We start from the raw sequence: 25,338 nt of genomic DNA, 5'->3' as shown, positions 1-25,338 counted from the left end.
TATATATATAATATATATATATTATATATATATAATATAATATACATATATATTTAGGAAAAATTCACAAAGATAAAATATCGTTCAATAATCTATTTACATTTTAGTACTAAGAACCACTTCAAGATCTCATTAGACACGGGACTACCATATTTTGGATTTTACCTTCATATTTCTGGTGCGATAGTTTAATTTACGCTCACAATATGTATACATATATATAATATATATAGTATATATATATATATATATATATACTATATATATATCTGTATATATTCGAGCTACAATGTCCTTTAATATCTAATTCGCTCTTACCCTATATATATATATATATATATATATATATATATATATATTATATATATATATATATATATATAAATAAATATATATATAGATATTATATATATATATATATATATATATACAGACACACATATTATATATATAGCCATAGTCTGCGGGATAGGTTTTTAAAAAAAAATCTAAGAAATCAAAATTTGGACTAAACAAAGTGACTCAGAAGGGGAGGACGGGGCTATGCACGAAAATGTAAAAGAACCTCTTGTAGAAAACACTAGCTTACTTCAAGGATTGAATGTAAACATAACTTTGTCCACAAATCAATTATTATTTCTATAAGGTTTATCAGAAGATATGATACAGGACCACCAGTCGGCTCCGTGGCACCCGTAAGACTGACTCTACTATGCATAATAGCAACAACAAATGTGCCACCAAACTGCAAGCAAGAGCACTCATAGAGAGGATCAAGAACTTACGACTAACAAAGTTAAATAAAACTGTCCAGTGGAGCACTGTAAGTGAGCCTTTGCTCTTGCTAGCATCCTGGGTTTCTACCCAAGATTGGTACAGGCAGAGGACGTTGAGATGTACTGTTGAACTACTGGAGAAGGCACACAATGGGGAAGACTACACGGATCTGCAAAGCAGTCAAAGCTGATACACAAGTCCAATGACAAGTTAAAATAAGCAAAAATCAAAAAGTATATGATTTACTCGAATTCTATATTTCTAGCAAACATATGTATAGAGAAATTATGTATGAAAATTTGTAAACTAAGTCAACGGGCATAAAAAGCCTACTATGAGATTCAGGGTCTCTGTAACACGGTTTTTTGGACTTTGCTCCTTGTCAAAGCATCGGATGTAGCTGAAAGTTGACATATGTATAATTTACAACCACACACAAATTTTGTCAGCATTTATAATAACCTAAACCCGATAGTTTTAATTTTTATAGAGTAAAAATGCTCTAGCCGACGCCATGGCCTATGATTACGAGCCGAGAGTCGAAAAACATTCATTACGTAAGCAAGGTAAACAAACCCCTTTTGACTAAATGTTGCCCCGCCCATCCACCAGACAGAAATTCCATCGGCTCTGAAACCCAAAGACTTTATGAATGGCGGAACGATACATAGATGTGGGTGGGGTATCAGTGCTAGCGTATAATACTACTGTAGCAGTAGTGCCCGCAACAGTATAAGCAGTAATATACATGAATTAAACGTTTAGACCAACTGCTGGGATCCTTTAGGATCATTTAGCACTTCTTACAACTACTCGAGAAATTAGTTTTTATAGCCAGAAGTTAAATTTTCTAATCCAACAATGCCCATGGTAGCCTTCAGTGTTATCCTGAATTATAACGAGGCGAAAGTGGGTGGAGCCTCATGAAGTCACCATTCTGACGATAATTATTGGTGAAGGTTTAAAGCCAATATACGGTACCGGCTATTTTTTTTTTTCCAGTAAATAGGTAGATAGCCAATAAATAAAAATTGCTTGACATTGGATACAGCAATTATCAATCAAGCTTGTCTACTATGTTTTTGGTAATTACCAACTATTCCCTACATCTTGTCAATCCGATTGTGACCTATAAAGTAGACTGTAATTTCTTTGGAAACTTATTTTGGGAGTTAGACTAATAATCGAAGTGTTTTTGTATTTATTAACATATTTTGTTGGTTTATTCATTATGACAATTATCAGTGGAGAGGTTCCAGAGTTCATAAAGGTGTACTGCTTTGCTTGTATTTAAATTTGTATGTCATTGTTGCCAGAGGTTTTAGCCTTCGTTACGTATAGCCAATCATCCATCGAGAAAGAGGGAAGAAATGATGTCATAAGTTACGTAACGAGTGCGTTCGAAACCTTTTCTCTGAGTAAGCTGGCCCGTCTTCAAAAAAGGTCACTTTTACATTGTAAGTACCAAATTTATTCAACCTACGTAGTGCCGAATACACTCAAAATTTATGTGTTGATATAATATGTATTCTGAATAAGCGTTACATTTATGAAATGCATAGATAAAAAGTTATTGCGAAAAAACCGTGTTACAGAGCCCCTGAATCTCATAGTAGTTTCACAGGCAGAACCAGCTCCATTTCAGGGAAACCCTTCTCCCCCCACCCGTTTCGGAGGAGGGGGGGGGGATGGAGGTAGGATGAAACTCCATTATAAACCATCTTAGGGGTCCCCACCATAACCCTGCCAAGTTTCATGCCCATCGAACCAGCCGTTTGGTCGTGACTGAATGACAGACGGACGGACAGACATTACGCCCATTATAGTGAGATATTATCGAAACGTTCAAGGCAGCCGAATGTTGTAGATAGCAGCGGGCCAAGTCGTAGGGTATGACACAGCTTTCCGACAGTACGGTACCGTGTCAGGTTTAGGGCGTACTCTGCAGGGCATATTACCAAGGGAACTGGCTACGGCAAAGTACAGTTTGGTATTCCAGGTCAGGACATATTTATAGCACTTGAAAGAATAGCCAGTCACATCTGGTTCAGGCCAGCGTGATTCTCCTCAGGTGCCTTCATCTCCACCACCAATCCTTGTTAATTGCCTGAAAGAGGTCACTGGACGCTGGCAGAGAGGTACAATGGAGGCTATCGTGGGTCAAGAGGTTTAGGATGATCGTCAGTCATGCATGTGTGAGTGCAGGCGAGTCACAGAGGCCGAAGGGTTTTCGATAGCAATAGAGGAAAAGAGGTCTGGTTGAAGGCAAGAAGGGACAAGTCATCGAGGCTTGTAAACATTCACAAGTAGGAGGGCGACTAGCCACTAATGGCTTCTTGTAAAATTAGACTGGGGATCAAAGTACAAAGGAGTATAATAGAATAAGGGCATATATTCCCTTAAGTGGAAATGACCCTTCTAAGGATTTGGCATATGACCAGCATTGACGTCTAAGGGGATGACAAGCTACCACGCAGGTGAGGAGTGTCATTCAAATCATATTCTCAAGGGGGAAGAGGGAAGGACTCAAAATACAATCTCTCACGGTGGCCCAACGGTCAAAACAAGATAGGGGTCGCGTTTACTGGTTTTGACATTTCCTGTTCTCGTATTTTATTCCTTTAAAAAAAATATGCCTTCAGTTTATACAATTTGTTAAGGATGATGAACATAAAGAGGGTAAAAAATGAATGCTCGTAGTAATGTGTGTGTGTGTGTGTGTGTGTGTGTGTGTGTGTGTGTGTGTGTGTGTTGTATAATCCAAGGCGGGTCAGGGAAAGGCACTATCCATATGCATTTTTATTATATATGCCGACGTTTCACAACTCCACATAGTTGCATTTTCTAGGCTGCAAACAAGCGAACATGGCAATCAATAAACTAATAATTAATAATAATGTAAAACATTCAGAATATAATTGATAAAACATTTACTTAAAGAACAAGCAAATGGCTGGTGACAACCTACCCAGAGGGAAGTTAAAAACATACTACTGTACTCGTATAGAGTTACAACGAGAGAGAGAGAGAGAGAGAGAGAGATAGAGAGAGAGAGCGAGAGAGAGAGAGAGAGAGAGAGAGAGAGAGAGAGAGAAATAACAAACATACAGACAGAGAAAAAACAGCTCAACAAGACCATCAGGCAATAAACAATTGTGTGGATGACGTTTGGAGAGTTTAACGGTGGCTACGGTCAATTTGATAATAATGGATTCCAGTATTGTTAAGTCATTTTCTTTTTGTACCTGCCCTACTATTGAAAAATCTTTTATTGTCTATTATAGGTTTTACATATTTTTGAATGGTTTTTAATAATTAGGTTGTTCAGGGCTAGACAATCTGCTCCCAGTTTCTGAAGCTGACCCCTCTGTGAGCATCAATGCCCACTCGCAACAGCCTCTTTTGTACATCGACATAGATCCCCCTGACTACATCTGGGGCACTTGTACTTTATATATAACGTTGGATGTAAACAAAGGACTGAGCTTGTCTTTGAACTTGAAGAGGGAGCCAACTGTTCGGGGATTCTTCGGAATGAGTTTCAGGTTGAGGGCCGGTAATTCTTTTTGAATGATGATTAGAAATTTCTTCCTGAAAGTGTCATCTTGTATGTAGGGAACGCCCGCGTACAAATTCATTTTAGGGACAGTGTGATATAGAGGAGGTGGCGTCATCTTCGTATTCAACATACTATTTAACTGTCTGAAGAATAGTTTTGATGGAAAACAGTTGTTCCTGAAATAGTTTGAGAAGAGTTGTTATTTCTTCATGAAAAGGTCAGCCAATTTAGATGACAGAGTAAAAGCCTATGGAGGAGGCTAGAAAACAGCGTTTAATTTAAAATTGAAATAACACGAGCTATAAAAAATTCATACGCTGTTTCTAGCCTCCTCCACAGGGCTTTTACTATGTCATCTAATTGCTGACCTTTCATGAAGAAATACAACTCTTCTCAAACTATTTCAGGAACAACTGTTTTCCATCAAAACTATTCTTCAGACAGTTAAATAGTATGTTGAATACGAAGATGACGCCACCTCCTCTATATCACACTGTCCCTAAAATGAATTTGTACGCCGCGTTCCCCTACATACAAGATGACACTTTCAGGAAGAAATTTCTAATCATCATTCAAAAAGAATCACCGGCCCTCAACCTGAAACCTAACAGTTGTTCTAGTACATTATTTCCAGCGTTGAATGACCTCATAGGTCACAGCAATTGTGCTCATGCCTAAAATTTTACATTCCAATTGCAACTTCGAATAGGAATTAATAAATAAATAAAATAATAAATATATATATAGCTATATATATATATATATATATGTTATATATATATATAATGATATATAATAGTATATATATATATAGTATATATATGTATATATATATATATATATATATATAATATATATAGAATATATAATAACGTATATATTATATATATGTCTGTGTATGTGTATCTTATAATATTTATGTTGACACTCTCTCTCTCTCTCTCTCTCTCTCTCTCTCTCTCTTTCTCTCTCTCTCTCTTCTCAGGCTAAATTTTTAAGCTCAAGTTTTTTGTCACAGGAAGCAAAGTTCGTTTTTGAGAGAGTTTTGACCAAACATCATCTAATATTTTATTCTACTTTCAATTTGTAACTAATAGGAAAATGGTAGTTAAAGATATTTACGAAAGAAAGGTAAGCAGGCACATAAGTACTCACATTCATCCATACCACACACTATACATATATGATTATATATACACACACACGCACATAATATATATATATATATATATATATATATATATATATATATATATATATATATATATATATATATCTTTCTCTCTCTCTCTCTCTCTCTCTCTCTCTCTATATATATATATATATATATATAGATAGATAAATAGATATATATATATATATATATATATATATATATATATATATACTTACTTGTGTGTATAGTATAGAGATATATATGGGTACACGTGTGCCTACTTGCACTACTACATAAATCTTTGAAACTACCAGTTCCAGTAAGTTACGAAATGAAAGTAAAATAAAATATTCTATGTTGTTTAGTCTAACCTGGTTCAAACAAATGGCGCTTTCTTTTACAGAAAGTTCAGCGCTTAAAAATTCAGCCTAATTAAGAGAGAGAGAGAGAGAGAGAGAGAGAGAGAGAGAGAGATAAATTCTTTTTGGATCGCTGTAAGTATTTCTGCTGGGCATATTTGATAATTTATGGTATACATATGTACATATATGCTTGTGTCTGTGTGGGTACTCGAATAACTATAAGTCAATGAACAGTTTAAACGGTATTACAGAGAATTGCTATCAATTCTATATGAACAGCAAGCTGTTAGACTCCTTCCCGAGGAGAGGGACAAGGTAGTAAGCTACATGTCCCTGAAATGAAAATACATCCCTATTCGGAGTCTCTCTTTACCCACGTGGAGCGCAAGCCCTTAAGGTATCTAATGTACATACAGGGACGTTTGTAAAGAATCAAAGGACGTCCAGGAAAGGCGTTTTTTGTTTCTTGAAGTTTCCCTTCAAAGATCCTTCTCCTTCATTAGCTTTCGGGGTTGTCTCATTTATCGTTTAATTTAAATAGTTGAGCTCATTGCGTCATAGTTTTATTTCAATATTTCTGTCTATTCAGTATTCATTTAGTAATTGACTTATTCTGTGTTGAAGATGATAGTGTCTCTAGCTTCCATGCAGAAACAATATTCAGCGATTTTAACAGAAGATAACCATAAAAAATTAAAAATTTACATCAGATCGTTGGAAACATTTCGTAAACGCTAACTTAAAATAGGTATATAGAAAATAGGCCTAGAAAAAAAACTTTCTATGCGTATATGTTTACATATTTTCATCCTCCGAGAATCAGGGAACAGCCAGAAAAGAACCTCTTTCTTCCTCTCTCGTATCACCATCATCATCGTCGTCGTCGTCAGCATCCTTGCATTGAAATTCAAGATTTTAGTTTTAGTGTCATAACTTTTTCTGCCGATTCCTTCTTTCAGGGGGCCATTTCCAAGAGAATAAACTTCTTCGAATATTTATCTCACCATTTACTTTTAACATTTGCTCTTCTTATCGCCAGCGAGTCAAGCTTTCTCAAAAGAAAGCTTCTGATGTGTATTACTATATAACCATAATAATAATCGAACGAGAAAGGAAGGTATAAAGATATCGTTCTCATCCACCTTTTGTGCGATGCCCCTTCTCAGTATCATGACTTGTCCATCAGCGATGTTTTCCAAGATGACATCGTCCAAACTCCTGGAAGGGAATTCATTCATCTTCCCAAAGTCCACCGGGAGTCAATAACTTATGTTGTAACGCCAGCTTTAGTAGCCATAAGTTAGTCACCTCAATCGAAAGGCCTTTGATCTCATTATTCACAGCAGTTTTTCCCACTGACATCGTTGCCGTGCAAAACGCCCTTTTCAGTTAGCTTTTGATCTGCTTATTTCAATTGTGTTTTGGGCTTCCACGATATCTCTTGTATTTACATAAAAATCATATCTCTTCTATGGTTTGTCCGCATCATGTCTTTCCTTCTCATTCTTCTCCGCTGAGCCTTACGATCGAGGGGAATTATTCGCAAGCTGAGAGGAGAGGAGACGAGAGGGAGCCAATGCGGACTTACCCCGAGCATAAAGATGACCATCCTGTTTACTGGTTCTCACTTCCACACCTTGGATTCTGCAAGCTATACGTGGCGCTGCTGCTAAGCAAATGAAAGGGAATTAGAAGATAACGAGTCATTAAAATATTGATCTTTAGTAGTAACAAAATTAATTAACCTCTCATCCAGCAGAAGACGCGGATCTTGATCTAAAAGGATGAAGATCTGGAGTATTGAATTTACTGACCTGCAGAGATTCAAGCTGGGAACAGCCATTGCATGCCCCCTTCGTATTCCTTACTCCTCTCCATTCTCTCAGAATTCCCGTTCACTGTCCTGGTAAAAAAAAAAATAACGATCCTCTAATCATAACATCTCATTATCTTGATAAGAAGCCTCGATCATTGGCAGATACTGAATGAATTCTGGTTTCTTTTCTCATCAAGAACGCTGGATTTTTAAACCTGCTGTGCGACTGCAACTTCAAAAGTTCAATCGCAGCTGCAACTTATTATTACACTAAAACATTTCTCCCTGTACTTTCATAATGTTCATTGATGCATATTCATCCATTCATTGATTAGCTAATTCATTTTTTCTTTGCTAAAAACTAATCCCTTTTTCTCTTTTTTCTGTATTTCTTATTACCTCCTGTTACTTCTTTCTAGTAAACACCATATTCTTTGGAAGCTTGAATTCCAAGTCATTGGCCTCCGAGGTCTTGCCCCATATGCATGGGGTTCATTTTCTGAATAATAATAATAATAATAATAATAATAATAATAATAATAATTAATAATAATAATAATAATAATAAAACACCAAGAGATGAAGGACACGATCAGGAACGAATATATGCAGAGACTCAAGGCGATGCTCAAGTCAAAACTCAACGCCGGAAATATGATAAAAGCCATAAACACATGGGCAGTGCCAGTAATCAGATACAGCGCAGGAATAGTGGAATGGACGAAGGCAGAACTCCGCAGCATAGATCAGAAAACCAGGAAACATATGACAATACACAAAGCACTACACCCAAGAGCAAATACGGACAGACTATACATAACACGAAAGGAAGGAGGGAGAGGACTACTAAGTATAGAGGACTGCGTCAAACATCGAGACAGAGCACTGGGGCAATATCTGAAAAACCAGTGAAGACGAGTGGCTCAAGAGTACATGGGAAGAAGGACTAATAAAAGTAGACGAAGACCCAGAAATATACAGAGACAGGAGAAGACAGACAGAACAGAGGACTGGCACAACAAACCAATGCACGGACAATATATGAGACAGACTAAAGAACTAGCCAGCGATGACACATGGCAATGGCTACAGAGGGGAGAGCTAAAGAAGGAAACTGAAGGAATGATAACAGCGGCACAAGATCAGGCCCTAAGAACCAGATATATTCAAAGAACGATAGACGGAAATAACATCTCTCCCATATGTAGGAACTGCAATACGAAAAATGAAACCATAAACCACATAGCAAGCGAATGCCCGGCACTTGCACAGAACCAGTACAAAAAGAGGCATGATTCAGTGGCAAAAGCCCTCCACTGGAGCCTGTGCAAGAAACATCAGCTACCTTGCAGTAATAAGTGGTACGAGCACCAACCTGAGGGAGTGATAGAAAACGATCACGCAAAGATCCTCTGGGACTATGGTATCAGAACGGATAGGGTGATACGTGCAAACAGACCAGACGTGACTTTGATTGACAAAGTCAAGAAGAAAGTATCACTCATTGATGTCGCAATACCATGGGACACCAGAGTGGAAGAAAAAGAGGAGGGAAAAAATGGATAAGTATCAAGATCTGAAAATAGAAATAAGAAGGATATGGGATATGCCAGTGGAAATCGTACCCATAATCATAGGAGCACTAGGCACGATCCCAAGATCCCTGAAAAGGAATCTAGAAAAACTAGAGGCTGAAGTAGCTCCAGGACTCATGCAGAAGAGTGTGATCCTAGAAACGGCACACATAGTAAGAAAAGTGATGGACTCCTAAGGAGGCAGGATGCAACCCGGAACCCCACACTATAAATACCACCCAGTCGAATTGGAGGACTGTGATAGAGCAAAAAAAAATAAATAAAATTAATAATTAATAATAATAAAATTAATAAATAATTAATAATAATAATAATAATAATAATAATAATAATAATAATAATAATAATTTTAACAAAGATTAGGAAGAAAATATCCAAATAGGTTGTCTCTCCTGACGACCCATTTGAATAAACAAATGTTTATTGCTGGTTTGCGTTGCTGGATCATTTCCTTCACTGAATTTTAATTAAAAGCCTTTCTTTCGTTTCCTGGGCAGAGACCGGCATAAATCATACTTACGGTCAGAGAGGTGCTTCTGTTTTTTTCAGTAAAGGTCGTTATCATAATTAAGACAAAGTCTCTTTCCCCTTTTAAAGAATTATCCAAGATATCCAGTTTATATATTTATACAGAATTCACACATATTGCGCGTTAAACAAGGCTAATGTATATAAGAAGGAAATCCTCTCAATATATCGACGTTTATCAGTTTTTCTAATACGCTGAAAAGAGAAACAAACACTGATAGAATGGTCAATTAGCAACGCATATTATCGTAAATCGATATTTCTCTCTCTCTCTCCCGAGCTGAATGCTAGCTATTAACCTTGTAGCTTGTTACCTATAAAATATTTTCATCTAAAATAACTCTCAAGTTCGACGATTATACTAAGTCAATCGTAGGGACCCCCACCAATTCCTGGATCTGAAATTTTTTCTTAATATTCATCTTTCATTATTTACTTCTGACCACTGAAATTTATTGCATGAAATGTGGTAATTACAACCGAGAAGGCTGTTACCGCTGTGTCACGCTTGATGAATATATTCGTAAATATCAAGAATATTAAAATGGAACTCTAAGCTAACTTTTGCACCTCATCTGGTCACAGTTGTATAAGGAAGCTGAGGGATAGATCTTTTTAAGGAAGTTTTATCCAAACAACTGACCCTCGAATTCGTGGTATAATGACGAGTGTACACGTGCTAGTTTGGCGAGACAGAAAACTTATCCTTTGAAAGGGAATTTGATATGAAACTCCTATACCCAGCTAAGAGCTATGGGTCGGAGAGTTGACGCTCCAGATGGAAATGAATACGTTATCATACTGAAACCCTTCATGGCATAACTCAGGACTATTCTTAGTCACTCGTATTCTCGAAGTACTTGCATACCAGTTCTGAACTGTCCCTTGAAGGAATAAATAAGGCATCAAACCATGCAGAAATTCCAAGTGCAGTGATCAATTTCCTGCCAAAATGTAGCTTTTATGAACGAAGCTTTTGTTTCAACGAAAACCAGATCTTTTTCTAACCACGGCCCTTCTCACCATTAGATCAGTCAGCTTTCTGATACCATCCCATCTGTTCCATATCAATTGATGCTCTAAAGGCCCCATACACAGAACGATTGTCGTTATCAACCCCCCAACAAACACTATTCATACAGTAAAACGATCTCTGCACCGATTTCAGTCTGAACAAAGATGTTGTCTCGAGAAGACCTGGCATCATTTCTAGACGCGCGCGATAGCGTTATATCGGCAGACAAACCCATACATTGCACGATCTGTGTATGACAGACTCAAGTCACAAGCCAGCAACCTGGTCGTGACAGATTCCAGCGACATCGTTCAGAGACGAAGCTCCGCCCACTTTTGCATTCAGACAAACCCATACACAGTGTTTTAGCGAACGATACAGGCAGTCGTTCAGACAATCGTTCAGTATATGGGGGCCTTAAAACGCTTTCCACTTGCCAGCATCCCATTCTCCATCGTTTTTACAGTCAAGCCTGGTATAAACATTATACCTCATACAACAACTACATGCGAAACGCTGTAATAATTTTGTAGGCTTTGTGGGAATCTTTGATCCGAAAAACATATTTGCTCTTTCGGCCAGCGCTACTGATCAGCCGATTCGGCACTGTTCACAAGTCTCGGGAGTCAAATTCGTAACAAGCATTTACGAACTGGATAATTTTGGGGACATTAAATGAGATTTCCCTTGATTCTTTGTTAAGTTTTTCGTGTTCAACTTGTCTAAATAACGAACTAATTTGCTTTATCACTTTGGTTTCAAACCGAGCTTCTAACCGTCATTTTCCAACTTGAAAACGGTCCTTCCCTTCCGAATGAAAGTGTTTTGTTCTTTTAACCTTAACTAGAATGAAAGTTCCTCTTTTCATAGTTCCCTTTGGATAAGAAAGTTTCTGTTGGTATTCTTCATCGAACACGTTCGTATTCTTTTTTTTATATACTTTTCAGAAATAGCTTTTATCTATCTTTGTTTCTACGTTGACATGACTACACAAACCGCCCAAAAATTAAGTTAAGAATTTCAAACTAGTATTTTAGACGTGGCTGCAATATTTAGGCGACTTAAAGAAGTTGGGCGTGAGAATATGTGTCAAACCTGTCAACGTCAAGCCGAGATCGTTACAATGAGCAAACCATCGCAAAGACTAGATTCCTGTTTTACCTGTTGTCACTGTCGAGTGCCTTCACCTCAAACATAAAAACGGAAGAAATTCGAACTTCCTATTTCCGAAATTGAGTATGTTAGCCATAATAATAAACCATGGAAGTAAATATGAAGTGATTCCTTATTCAAAAGGACGAAGTTGACGAATTTGACGCAATCGTTAGTGTCTACTGATTGTGAATGGTTCATACTATACTAGGCATATTATGAAATATGACATATGCAATACCTAGTGCTAATCAAGTGAGGTAACCACCCGGTTGTGACTTTGTAACGACGACTGGTTCTAACAGAAAGAAACGAAAGCTTACAAAAGGAGTCATGAGAGATTCTCTGGAGGAGAAGAGATGCTCCCTACCATAAGAGTTCGTGACGAACCTTATACAAGGAAAATAACCACATAACAATCATTAATTTCGTACAGAAGGCGCCCTTAACCTGAAAATCCCAAAAATACCCGTTATCAGGCACTCGGACGTTTACATACCATGCAATAGAATCGCGAGAGAAAAATAATCGCAAAATAAAAAAATATAATTAGACATAATTCATATGTTGTAATACACCACATTTCAAATAAGTTTAGCCTAAAGGTTGAAGGGGTCAGACGCAAAACCTGTAGAACAGTAAAGAAAAGTCAAGATTGGCAATATTATGTTCGGTTTTCACACTGATTCTTTTGTTAGGCATAGACTCTAGCTCTCTTGTTCAACACTAATTCTATGCAAGGAAGAACTATATTCTGAACCGAACAATGGTATTAGCTACCTTCCGACAGTTGTCAACCACAGACGACGCACACTATACGCACACACTCACACATATGTATATGTGATTGAGCTCTCGTGTACGTGCGTGCATTGCTCGTACATGTCCAAACGGAGACGTTCAATTCATTCGCTTTTCACAGTCTCGTTTTCGTCACGGGCACATCTTGCTACATATTTACTTCCTTTTCGAGGCGATACTACCTTGTGCAGGTCATTGGACCGCTGAATCACAGTCAAATTCATTTCACAGTTAATTAGACGCGTCTCAGAAATGCAGCCTCTGTCATATCGATTCCATCTCTGATACAGAAACAGCATTTTGTGTCTCTTTGTTGTCTGTGGGTAGTGGGTGGCAGAAAACCTAATGAATTAATTAGTTATTAAGTGATGAAGTAATTACTCCTGTGATTTCATATCCTTGGGTTTCGATGTTGTTATCTGGGTGTCATGAAAAATTTGTTGTTGAGTAGCATCGGTATTTCTTATCTGTACTCGGGAAGTGAGAAGTTACTTCGTGGAAACGATAGCATCTTATCGATATACATTCTAGTCCCAGTTAAAACTGAACATTTACATACATACATACACACAATATATATATATATATATATATATATATATAATATATATATATATATACACACACACATATAGAGACATTATGTTTGGTTGTGTTTTAGAACAAGGAAGGTGATTATGTTACTGATTTAGCCGAAATAAAAAACAAGCATATACTGGCTATAATCGACAAATACTTCCTCCAATAATGTGATGACAGTATTGTCTTGCCTTTTGAAACTAGTTTATATTAATCATCAAATATAATATAATACAATATATATATATATATATATATATATATGATATATATATATATATATATATACAAGTATAAGTATGTGTATAATATACATATAACTTCATATACATACACACATATATATACATATAAATATTATTCGATAATGAATGTAAGCTTAGTTTCGAATCATTCGTGAAGTATAACCAGAAGATGCTGGATCTTTACTTCAGTTAAATCACATAACACGATGGTCACTTTTCCATGCTCTCCAAAGAGCCAAGTGCAGATTCCCCCGAAGAAAGTTTCTCTCGCATTTTTATTTATTTATTTATTCATTTATTTATTTATTTATTTCATGCTTAGACCATTCATATCGTTTCCCCCTATCACATTCAATTCAATTCATGAAATCTTTCCAAAGGGATTTGCCCGTTTTCAGCAGTTGCTACATTCTTCCAGGAACTGCGCGAGAAACTTCTCTCCTTGTTTTGCATCTCACGACATCCCGTAAGCTTTTATTCTTTGTTCTTTCGCGTTGAGAACACCTTGTCATCTTCCTCTCCAGAAACTGTGCCATAGCTTCCACAGTGATACTTTTTTACTCTGAATTTTTCGCAACAGTAAAAGGTTTGAACAGCAGACCTCATGCCAGAACCTTTTGGTGAATTTCACAGCACACCGAGATGCAAGAATGCTCTTGTTAGCTCACTTGTCCTGAAAGTTCGTGTGGACCTTTTCTTCAAAGTTTGCTCGGCGTTTGTTTGTATATTGTAGGTTTATGGGAATGTTTGGATTTGCTTTTTTGTCCAACGTAATCATTTCTCATTTTCTACCTCTCCGAAATCACTGCATCAATCTCAACCAAGATTTCCACAAATCATCCTTTCGCAAAGGTGATTTACGAAACGAAAAAAAAGGGTGGGTTCCTTTAAATGCCTTCTCTAGAACTACTGAACCATAAATGTCAAAGCTGACGTAAAAGCCACCTTATGGGTGAAGGTTCAAAGCTAGCCTTGGATAGGGACAAGTTTTTCACCTGAATGTAAAGGTAAAAGCTTAAGAATTTGTTAATCTCGTTAAGACCGGCAGGATTACAGGTTTTCAAATTAATTTGCAGCCACCATCATAAAGGGGGGACAATAAAGACCCATAATTTTACACATGAATATTTTATAAGATAAATCTCAATCATAGGTTTGCAAATGAGCATGATGACTCAGGTGTCCATTGTGAACCACTAGCCTCTTGTTTGATACACACACAAACACGTGCACACACTGTCAAAACCACTGTCTACCGTTGTTTCTAAAGCAACAACGGTTCGAATTCTGTCGAAGACGAAACGCTTATCAATTATAAATCCTCTAAGTTTAAGGTATAGTGATTTTTTGTGTTAACCGATGTTTATAGGTTAATATTTATGGAAATGGCTATAATTTGCTAAATAGCGGAGCTGATGATACAGGAAGAAGTGGCTTAAGGATTGTCGTCAGTAAAGAAATAAAAGAAAATATTGTGGGCGTTGAAGGGATAAGTGAGAGAATAATGAAAGTGAGGTTGTGCTGTGGTGGTCATTATCTTGAATGTAGTGAGTGCATCTGCACCACAGACCAAGTGCAGTGAAGAGGTGAAAAATAAGTTCTGGAGCTAGATGGAAGAGTACTTTGAACAGTTTCTAAATGAAGAAAACCCGAGAACAATAATAAGAGATGGAAACCCTCATGAAAGAATAGTCCAGGACATCAGCAGAGAAGAAGTTAAGAAGGCACTGGATAAAATGAAGAAGGGGAAAGCAGTGGGACCTGATGAAATATCAGCTGAAGTGTGGAATTGTTTAGGAGAGGAAGGCATAGACATCCTGTGGGATTTAATGACCAAGATATATCGCAAAGAAAGAATGCCAGACGTGTGGAGAAATAGTCTAATGGTCCCAATCTACAAAGGGAAGGGTGATGTGCAGGAGTGAGGGAACTACAGAGGAATTAAACTGATATCACAAACAATAAAAATGTGAGAGGATTACAGAAGGAAGATTAAGAATGGAAACCACAATATGTGAAGAACAATTTGGTATTATGCCAGGAAAGAGCACAGTTGATGCAATAGTTGCACTTAGGTAGACAGTAGAAAAATAGGGAGAGAAACAGAAAGGACTACATTTGGTGTTTATTGACTTGGAAAAAGCATATGATAAGGTACCTAGGCAGGAAGTATGGAGGTGCTTGAGAGAGAAAAGAATTTCTGGAAAGTATGTCAGAAAGTCATCTGTGACAGGAAGATCAGTGCAAAGTTAAAGGAAAGTTTTATAAACGCCATGCTCTATGAGGCAGAGACTTGCTCAGTAAATAAAGAGCAAGAAAGAAGAATGGAAGTGGCCGAGATGAGAATGCCGATGTGGATGTGTGGTGTCACAAAAAGATATAAGATCTGGAATGAATTGATCAGGGGGACAGTCAAAGTATTAGGGTTTCAAAAAATGCTCAGGAAAGAAGACTGAAATGGTTTGGTCATGTCATGAGGAGAGAAGATGAACACGTATGTAAGAGGGTTATAAACATGGAGGTGGAGGGCAGAAGAGGGAGGGTAAGGCCAAAGTTCAGGTGGAAAGATAAACTATTGAATGGCATGAAGGAAAAGTTTCTAAGAGAACAAGATGCACAGGGCAGAGGAAGATGGAGAAGATTGACTGGAAACAGCGACCACATGTACAAATGGGAAAAGCTGAAGGCAAAGAGGAAGAATATTTACGAACAAAAACAAGAAAAAACAAGTTAAGTGTATATAAGTGTGTGTGTGTGTGTATGTGTGTGTGTATTTTGTTGATCCGTCTAAAAGGAAAAGATCGCATTTATTAAAAGAATGAAAGAAGAAATTAAGCTTAAAACAAGGACATACTAAGAAAGTAGGAACTTGTTACACCCAATAGTACAAGGGCCATCCTCTCCCCTCCATAAACAAATTAGTAGCTCCTATGTGGAAAAGCAGAGGAGAAAATCGACGTTCAATACCCTGTTGAAATACCTATGTATCTGTCAGCAGAGATTGAATAAACAGCATATTTATGTGTATGAGACTCTTTTTGCGAACATCATGGCCGTTTGGGGATAACGGGGAATAGAATCTTAAGGACTGACTGACGCTCGTGTTCAAGACACCCACGTAGCACCTATTAGGAGAGAAGCCTCACGCCCCCATGAGCTCAAGAGGATGAAGTGACACGACCAGACAGCTCTCGCCGGCGGTTAATGAAGAGGTATTTAACGTCGAGGTGGACAGAGACCACCTCTTGACGCAGAAAAATAAAACCACGTCTCTGAGTTGCAGCTATATTGGAGATAGAAGAAAGCTTGAACTAAATATGCCTAACAGAGAAGCGATCGCGTAATCACTCCAAGGAGGAGGGCGTGTGACGCCGAAATGATGCATACTACATACACACACATATATATACATACATGTATGTATGTACATATTTTGCATACAAATATGTATGTGCATATATAATACTATTATGTTTGAAAACATGAGATGCTAGGAAGTCCAAGACATAATTGCGAAAGACGACCTAGGTTCTTCATATAATGTGGCAAAAGAAGAAGAAAAAGAAAAAAAAGTCTCCTGTATATTATCACTCGACCACGCCATTGTTGCGAACGCACATCAGCCAACACCTTTGCCAATCAATACTTTGAGGGTGGTTGTGGAGGAGGCGAGAGAGAAAGAAAGAAAGAAAGAGAGAAAGAGAGAGCGAGAGGGAGGGCATGAGGGGAAGGGGAGGAAACTGAGAGTAGAAAGGAGAGGAGGGACTCTGCTTCTGATACGCCATATCCTGCATTCCCTCCCTCCCTCCCTCCCTGCCTCTCTTTACTACGACGCGCCATCTGTTGCCAGCTGCGTCGCCCACAGGGCATCATTTTTGTAACTGGAAGGAAACGACAGTTTTTTGATGTGTGAAACGGATTTCCTTAGATAGCGTCTGTATCCTATATGAGCTCTTTTCGTAGGAGAAGCTTCGTGCGAAGCGCCTTGCCTGCCCCAATCCTCTGCCTGTTGTTAATGTGAATGCATAAAATGCCTCGGCCTTTGCATCACGGCAATCGCATCCCTCCTGGTCAGCAGAACATACGCCAGTCCCTCTCCTGACTCAATCTGATTTGATGAAACTTAAGACGCATCACCCGTACACACGCATGGAAAAATAATAGCAGAGGTAGAATGGTACATCGGACTGCTCTGATATGGTTTGGTCTTGTGGAGAGCATGGAAGATGATAACTCTGACTGGCCGAAGGCTTTGGGAGAAAGAGAGGGAGACGAAGAAATGTGCGATGCTTGACGCCCAATGATTCAGTGGCCGTGAAAAGGGATCCGTGCGGATAACTGACCACAGAAATGTTTGTGCTGTGGATTTGTCAGCGTCACTGTTACTGAAGATGACACTGCAGTCAACTTGGCAGGCATCTTTAATCAAGAAATAACATTCTATAACAAAAAGGTCATCTTTATTTGATAAGACTATCAATAAATATCCTAAGGCACCTACATCGTTACCTTAGCCCCAGCAGTCAATTTTGCAATATCAGTCATAAAAGCATTTAAAAAAAAGAGCGGTTTCTATCGACACCTTTCATTGCAAGCGATTATTTACAAAATTTCCAAGCGTTATTCCTATAAAGAATAGCAGGCGTACACCACTTCGCTATGCTTTTAACCATGCAATGAGGCCAAGTAATGGTTTTGTCGCCAAATAAACAAAGGAAGAGAATGGAAAATCCGCCAGGTTTCTGCCGGCAGAGAGGATCGAATAAAATGTCACTAATGAAGACATGACTTCACCTTGCTTATGAGGGAAAGAAAAGACTTATATCAGCAATTTCCATCAAATTCATTTGCCTACATTATCCTTAAAGGCATATGCCAGGGGGTTGGGTTATCATAAGCTATCGCAATGAAAATTACAGTGCTGATTTTATAGTGTTTTAAGGAATGTGTGCACTCTATTTGTTTTCAATAGGATCAAGAATGTATTTTTGTGAATATTTTTTCTTTACATTTGTTTCGCAAATTTTTAAAACCCTCTTCGCCCTTATTTATCAATCAATTTCAAATATTAAAATATCAAATCAAAGTTTCTACCATAATGAACAAAAAAGGATGAATAAAATTGTAATGTAGGTTTTGTTTACTATGAAATAATAAAATAGTAATAAAAAAAATTATATTGAATATTTTATGCAATAAAAATAATACAAATATAAAAGACAAATTAGCATACTAAATTATTTCCAAATAATCCCCGAATTAATGTTTTTTAAAGTACTTACATCCATTCATAAATAACCGCGTTATGGAGACTTTAATGTACAAAACTATGGTTTGGGAAGAACGCAAAGATTGTCTTAGTGTCAGGCTCAAAGTTGTCTTGAAAAGCCTACATGGCACCGGTTCCCTCTCTTTTTCCAGATGTTATCCCCTCTAATAATATCAAATAAAATAAAGACTAGCTGGCTCTGAACTTTTGTCAACAACAACAAACACGAGTTAGTTACACTAAATTTTATAGGAAGTGTCACTATCGCATCCTTTTGTGTTTATCACTTTTACCAGCGAGTTTTTGGGTGTTCTTGGCTGTCATTATTTTTGCTTATATTACGAGAACTTTGGGTGTTCTTGGCTGTCATTATTTTTGCTTATATTACGAGAACTTACTTCCCGTCGACGAGCAAACTTCTTACTTGGCATATTTATGATAAAATAACTCCTGTAAGCCAAGAAAAGTGAAGGCGATAATGACATTCTCCCTACAAAAGCTAGACTGTAACTAATTCGTGTTTGTTGTTGTTGACGGTCTGTTGTTGACATATATCAGATAATGAGGTTAACAAGTGAACGTCTTCGTCGACTCATTCTTTACGATTTTGTGTTCACGATATAAAATTAATAAACGACAATATGAAGTGAAGGATAATGACATCAGTACGAAATGACTGCCAGATCCGGTAATGATACAGTCTGCCAGAATACAAATCCTATTGGTATTTTCTGGCAATTACTAATGAGGACACAGTAACTTTGCAGCCTTTTATTGAAAATCTTTATGGCTAGACCTTTCAAAAGTGGGGACCTTCTAGAACTGTCAGGCAGTTCGACTAGATCTCAGTATTGTGGTGGGGATAAAGGCACAAATTTGACAGGTATAAATAAGTACTTGAGGCTGTAAAATTATTGAAACAAGGCAAGACAGTAAATTTCATATAAGGAGCCTGTTAGCATCAACTTGGATGACACTGTTTAGATTTTGTAGTGTAACAAACATTTATTTGACCAGTTAACAACAATATTACCTCAACATAGTCCAGTTCCCTGGTGTTCTGTAGACCTACTAAGTCCCAGAAAAAGTCTTTCCCAGCTGAGGAGTAGGCTGGAGATTTTAGGAAAGTCACTGTAACAAATGACACAAAAGTAACCACTAGGTTGTAAGCATTACAGCTGGTGATATGATGACTAGATAAGTGCCTTGTCTTATCAGGAAAATCAAAAGAAAATAAAATCACCCTATTACAAAAAATTATTAGGTTCACTGCATAAGGACCACACACGAGCTTCAGGAATTTATATCTAATTTTAGTGAAGGCTCAATAATAGGTTTCGATCTTTCAGGCTTTCATACCATAATTGACCTTATTTGTGCTAGCATCAACTTATTCAACTTTCTCACCTACAAGTACTTTCAAATGCTACTCTTATTATCTACAGCTTCTCTCAACTATTATCAAGCAAAACAGTATCTTTAGTAAACATCAGCCATATGCAAACCTTTCCCTCATGCCATCTCTCTATCTTTTCTCGTTTTTCTATCCATAAAATATTTCTTAAAATCAAGTAAAAATAAGACGCCCTTATCTCTGCCTTATTTTTACACAAATTAATCACGTCTGCATATTCTAATCTAATCATATCTGCACTTATAGACTGCACCACTTACAACATTAAACCTCATTCTTAAACTACTTGGGCAGCTCTTCTGTACCAAATACATAACTCTTTACTGCTCCTCATCTATATTTACAATTTTTTTCATCTATTCAGTCCTGCTACCAATCATCCTTTCTCCATCAAAACCTTACCAAACACCTTCCTCGGTCTACATATAAGTTTCAAGCCGCTGCAGTCCATGCACATTTCTGTTACCTTTCTCATTATAAAAAGAACCGTTATTCCCTTCATTTTTAAGATCACCTGCATCACCTTCTATGGAAAGTTTCCCTCACCTTTGCACACTATAGCCACCCTCTTCACCCAAGCTATCATCCCGTGCCTCTGCATCTCACTCTTACCGTCATTATCTTTTGACTCGTTTTCCATTTGTTAATCTCTCTCACACTACCCCTTTCACATTTGTAACATCAGAATCTACCATTCTTTCTTTGCTTGTATGGTGTTTTTACGTTGCTTGGAACCAGTGGTTATTCAGCAACGGGACCAACATCTTTACGTGACTTCCGAACCACGTCGAGAGTGAACTTCTATCACCAGAAATACACATCTCTCACTCCTCAATGGAATGGCCGAGAATCGAACCCGCGACCACCGAGGTGGGACGCAAACACCATACCAACCACGCCACTGAGGCGCTCTCTACCATTCTTTCATGCTTTCTGTTGTGTGTGGGTCACTTCTGAGCGACGTCCCAGCGTTTGTAATACTTACTCACTGAATGCTTTTTTCTTCCTTTTTTTTTTTGGCAGATGTTTTACAACGAACACCCTTACTCTTACATTTATTCTATACTAAAAAATATAATAAAAAATAACAAAAAAACCCATCAGTTTTCTGTTTCCAAGTATAACTGAATTTCCTTTTTTGAAAACATCTTCACGGGGCTCTCTCTCCAGTCTCATTCCTGCCAGGCATTCCATGTCTTCCAAATACATCCCTTTTTCCTATCAATTAATACCTTCACTATACAGTTCAAACCTCGTCATCTAGCGGAAAACAGCCACTTTCATTAAAAATGACTTTTGTAAAAAAAAAAAAAAAAAAAAAAAAACCTGTGAAATAACACCAGAATTCGTAACTATCAGATAATAACAAAGAGTTGAGCATTGTTACGATCTAAATATATAAGCGAATAGTATTCTAAACCAGTATCAGATTTCAAAGAATTTAGTATTCATTCATGTAAAGAATTCTGATTGTTTTATATTCAATACAGTTAAAAAAAAGTCCCAGGAAGTAAAAATCTATTGAAAGAAACCTTACAAAACTCACTATAACAAAAGGGTTCTTAATAATCACGGTTTTATTTTCCGTTTCTTTGTGTTACATTTCCTCACACCGGTGCTTTGTGTGGATCAATGGGCCGTGGCGTCCCTTTGGACCTTAAGAAACGAAGACTAGAGACCCTTCACAAGACCCACAACTTGTCCGCGTGTCAGTTGACGGTACTGGCGACCACTTGTCCGCGTGTCAGTTGACGGTATTGGCGACCACTTGTCCGCGTGTCAGTTGACGGTACTGGCGACCACTTGTCCGCGTGTCAGTTGACGGTACTGGCGACCAAGTGACGAAAGGCGTCGTTTGGCGATATCATCAGATGCACAAACCAGTTGATTTTAGAGAGAGAAAAAGGATTTCCCCAAATTCTCTGAATAAATACGGGCCTTTTCGACGGAGAGTAAATTGACGAAAGATCATTTCATTGTTGAGATGGAAGGCTCTGACTTCGTGCTTACACGTTACCAGGGGGCTTATCAGTCTGTCTTGGTGACTTTCAAATAATGGATCATGCAATGCACAAATACAAAAGAATAATATCGCAAATATAGATGTCTCTAAATTCCAAAAGTACGTCAACGACTATTTCTAATGTTTCTATGAAGGAACGTTTTATTTATATGTATATATAAGTGTATATATATATATATATTATATATTATATATATATATATATATATATATAATATATATATACATATACATACATATATATGTATATATATATATATACATATATATATATATATACATATATTATATATATATATATATATATATAAATATATATACCTACAATATATATATATATATATATATATATATATATATATATAATATATATATCTATATATTATCTATATATATGTAAATATTATATGTATATATATATATATATATTAGTCTAAACAATATATGAGAGAGAGAGAGAGAGAGAGAGAGAGAGAGAGAGAGAGAGAGAGAGAGAAGAACCCGTTATTACGGAAAAAAGTTTTTCTTGTGTGACGGCTCCGAATTGCGATAATGTACTTTTTCAGAACAGCATATGAATTTCTCCCGTCATGTATAGCGAAGTTTACACCCAACTTTGAGAAGAAACACTCTTGGAAGCCCAATTAGACCGAGGCCAGGACACGCCACGCCATGCGCCATATGTCATCACCGAACTTTTTGTTTGCGACTATGCCAACCGCAATATTTTTGACAAAATCGCTGAGAAGAAAAGTGACAGGAAGACCCCTTCCATTTTCCTCGCCCTTCCGTATGTAATGTCTGAGGGGGAGGCTTCTGTGCCTACAATCGTAAGTAGGGCGTCTCCATGGTAACCAAGTCGGAATAGATCTAGTCATCTTGAAACGACAGACACCACCAGGAAATTCCATATCGCCATATGGAGTGGAATGGCTCCCGCACATTCTTAGTCTTTGACTTCAGTACTTCCCACAGTAACTGTTGGCTTTCTTTCTTCAATTGTTTTTATAAACTTGTTAAATCAATGGCACGGAATTTTCTTCCATAAAAATTAAGAAAGCTTCAACGTTAATTCTTGTACGTTGTCCTTGATCTTATTCATATCTTTGATAATATCCCTCACAGAAAACTATAAAAAATTGTCACAAGGTTTTCTTGCTGCTGCAATACTATAACTACGTATAAGCAAACTTTCGGTTTATTAAACATTTTATTGTAAATTAAGTCTCAATCGAGGAGAGCAAGTAATCTTATAATGTAGCTTCAGATCCACGACCATCACTGTTCTTATCGAGAGACTATTTTGCGTGTCTGCAAATGTTAGAGGTGAATGTGCTATGTTTTTCATACCAATATAACTAATATTCTGTTTACAGATCTCTTAGCTCTCTTGATCGTATGGAAATTGACAAGGATATTTTTCATTCAACATTCCGAAGGTCTAGGTACGTCTTGTGACATACGTTTAGTCCTGACCAAAGGTGGTACAACCATCATGGAGAGAAATACGTTCAAAATTAACCTTGCTTGAACGGACTTTAAGCACTGTGTAACGTGGACGTATCTGTAATGCCCAGAAAATAAATGCGACTTGAATCAAAGGCAACGGTTTCGGTTAACGTGTGCGCCCGCTGCGTAAAAGTAGGAACGCGTTAACTACGCCGATAGGACTTCGTCAATTTGGTGTCTACGGAGCATTCGCGTCAAGGAGCACAAGTCTGTGTTTGAACAGAGAAGTCTAGTCTTCCCTTGCTTTCTGATCTCGGGATTCGCTCCTTCAGCTGCAAACTACAAAATGAAATTGATTAACGATTTACTATTAATCAAAACGGAAAATACATGGGAACTTCGGATATCCGATTTTTTATCTGTCAAGTTCCAGATTAACAACTAAATGGAGACGGATTTTCTTATCACCTGATAATTATATCATCATATACAGAGGTCCAACCGAGAGCAAAATCTGAAAAGTTTAATCTAATTCTTAAAAAATATCAAGGTCATTTCTGAAAGCTGACGCTTTCCTGAAACCAGTACAAAAAGAATCTTGCATTTTCCTTTTGGAAAAATGAATGAACTTCAAGAAAACTGGATCACAGTGCTTTTATTGTATTATGAAAATGTCTGGCGTTGTTGACTTATATATTTCCTTGATAAAAATACTATTATTTCAGTAGATTAAACTTACTCACAAGGAACTAGCACACAAGGGTTATTGAGTATCAAGTTTCCAAAGTGTAGGTTTCAATCTCCCACCGTAGACCTCACATTGCAGCAGTCAAACGATCATGATACAGAGCCAGTTATTTTTCATCGCCACTCGCCAAGATACTAACCACTATAACAACGGACCCACTAACAATAATAATAATAAATACATACTGCTCGTCTACCAAGAGCTTTACATTCACATGAGAACTAAAAGCGACAACATTAAATTGAGGATATCTAATGTTGTTATTCATCCAGACACAATTCCCAGAATCAGGTGGCGGAAGAGAGCGAGCGTTGTCGCGCAATTTTTCCGTGAAGTATCAAAGATATTGCAGATGACAGAGGATTGCCGATTAGATCCGATTGCCATTTATAATAACCGTCCTCTGGAAAAATAAGTCTGCTAAACATCTTAGGCTGCCTGGAAATCTTTTCAATAGAATTAACATGCTTAGGATTACCATTTTTGCCTGAAAAGTGTTGTCATGTTTTCCTGAAAAGGATTGTCATGTTTTCCTGAAAATGGATTGTCAACCTTGCCTGAAAAGGATTATCATGGTTGTCTGAAAAGGATTGTCATGTTTTCCTGAAAAGGATTGTAAACCTTGCCTGAAAAGGATTGTCAACCTGGCCTGAAAAGGAATGTTAATGTGAAGTCCCGTCCACACGGTCGACGGGGCTCTATGTTTTCCCGAAAAGGATTGTCAACCTTGCTCGAAAAGAACTATCATATTTTCCTGAAAAGGATTGTCAACCTTGCCCGAAAAGGAATGTTATGTTTACCTGAAAAGGATTGTGAACCTTGTCTGAAAAGGACTATCATATTTTCCTGA

The 25,338-nt window shown here is 37.4% G+C and overlaps 1 protein-coding gene and 1 long non-coding RNA gene across 2 annotated transcripts in view; one reads left to right on the top strand and one right to left on the bottom strand.

The window, feature by feature from the left end:
- The window catches only part of LOC135215685 (uncharacterized), a 330,613-nt gene that overhangs the window by 122,298 nt on the left and 182,977 nt on the right, over positions 1 to 25,338 (bottom strand). The gene's annotated exons all lie outside the window — the stretch shown is intronic.
- Positions 1 to 25,338, top strand: part of LOC135215683 (uncharacterized) — a 124,113-nt gene that overhangs the window by 87,604 nt on the left and 11,171 nt on the right. The gene's annotated exons all lie outside the window — the stretch shown is intronic.

Source organism: Macrobrachium nipponense, chromosome 5 (genome assembly GCF_015104395.2).
Source record: "Macrobrachium nipponense isolate FS-2020 chromosome 5, ASM1510439v2, whole genome shotgun sequence".
Classification (NCBI taxonomy): domain Eukaryota; kingdom Metazoa; phylum Arthropoda; class Malacostraca; order Decapoda; family Palaemonidae; genus Macrobrachium; species Macrobrachium nipponense.
Note: the sequence above shows the minus strand (reverse complement) of the source record. Positions and strands in the feature narration are given on the sequence as shown.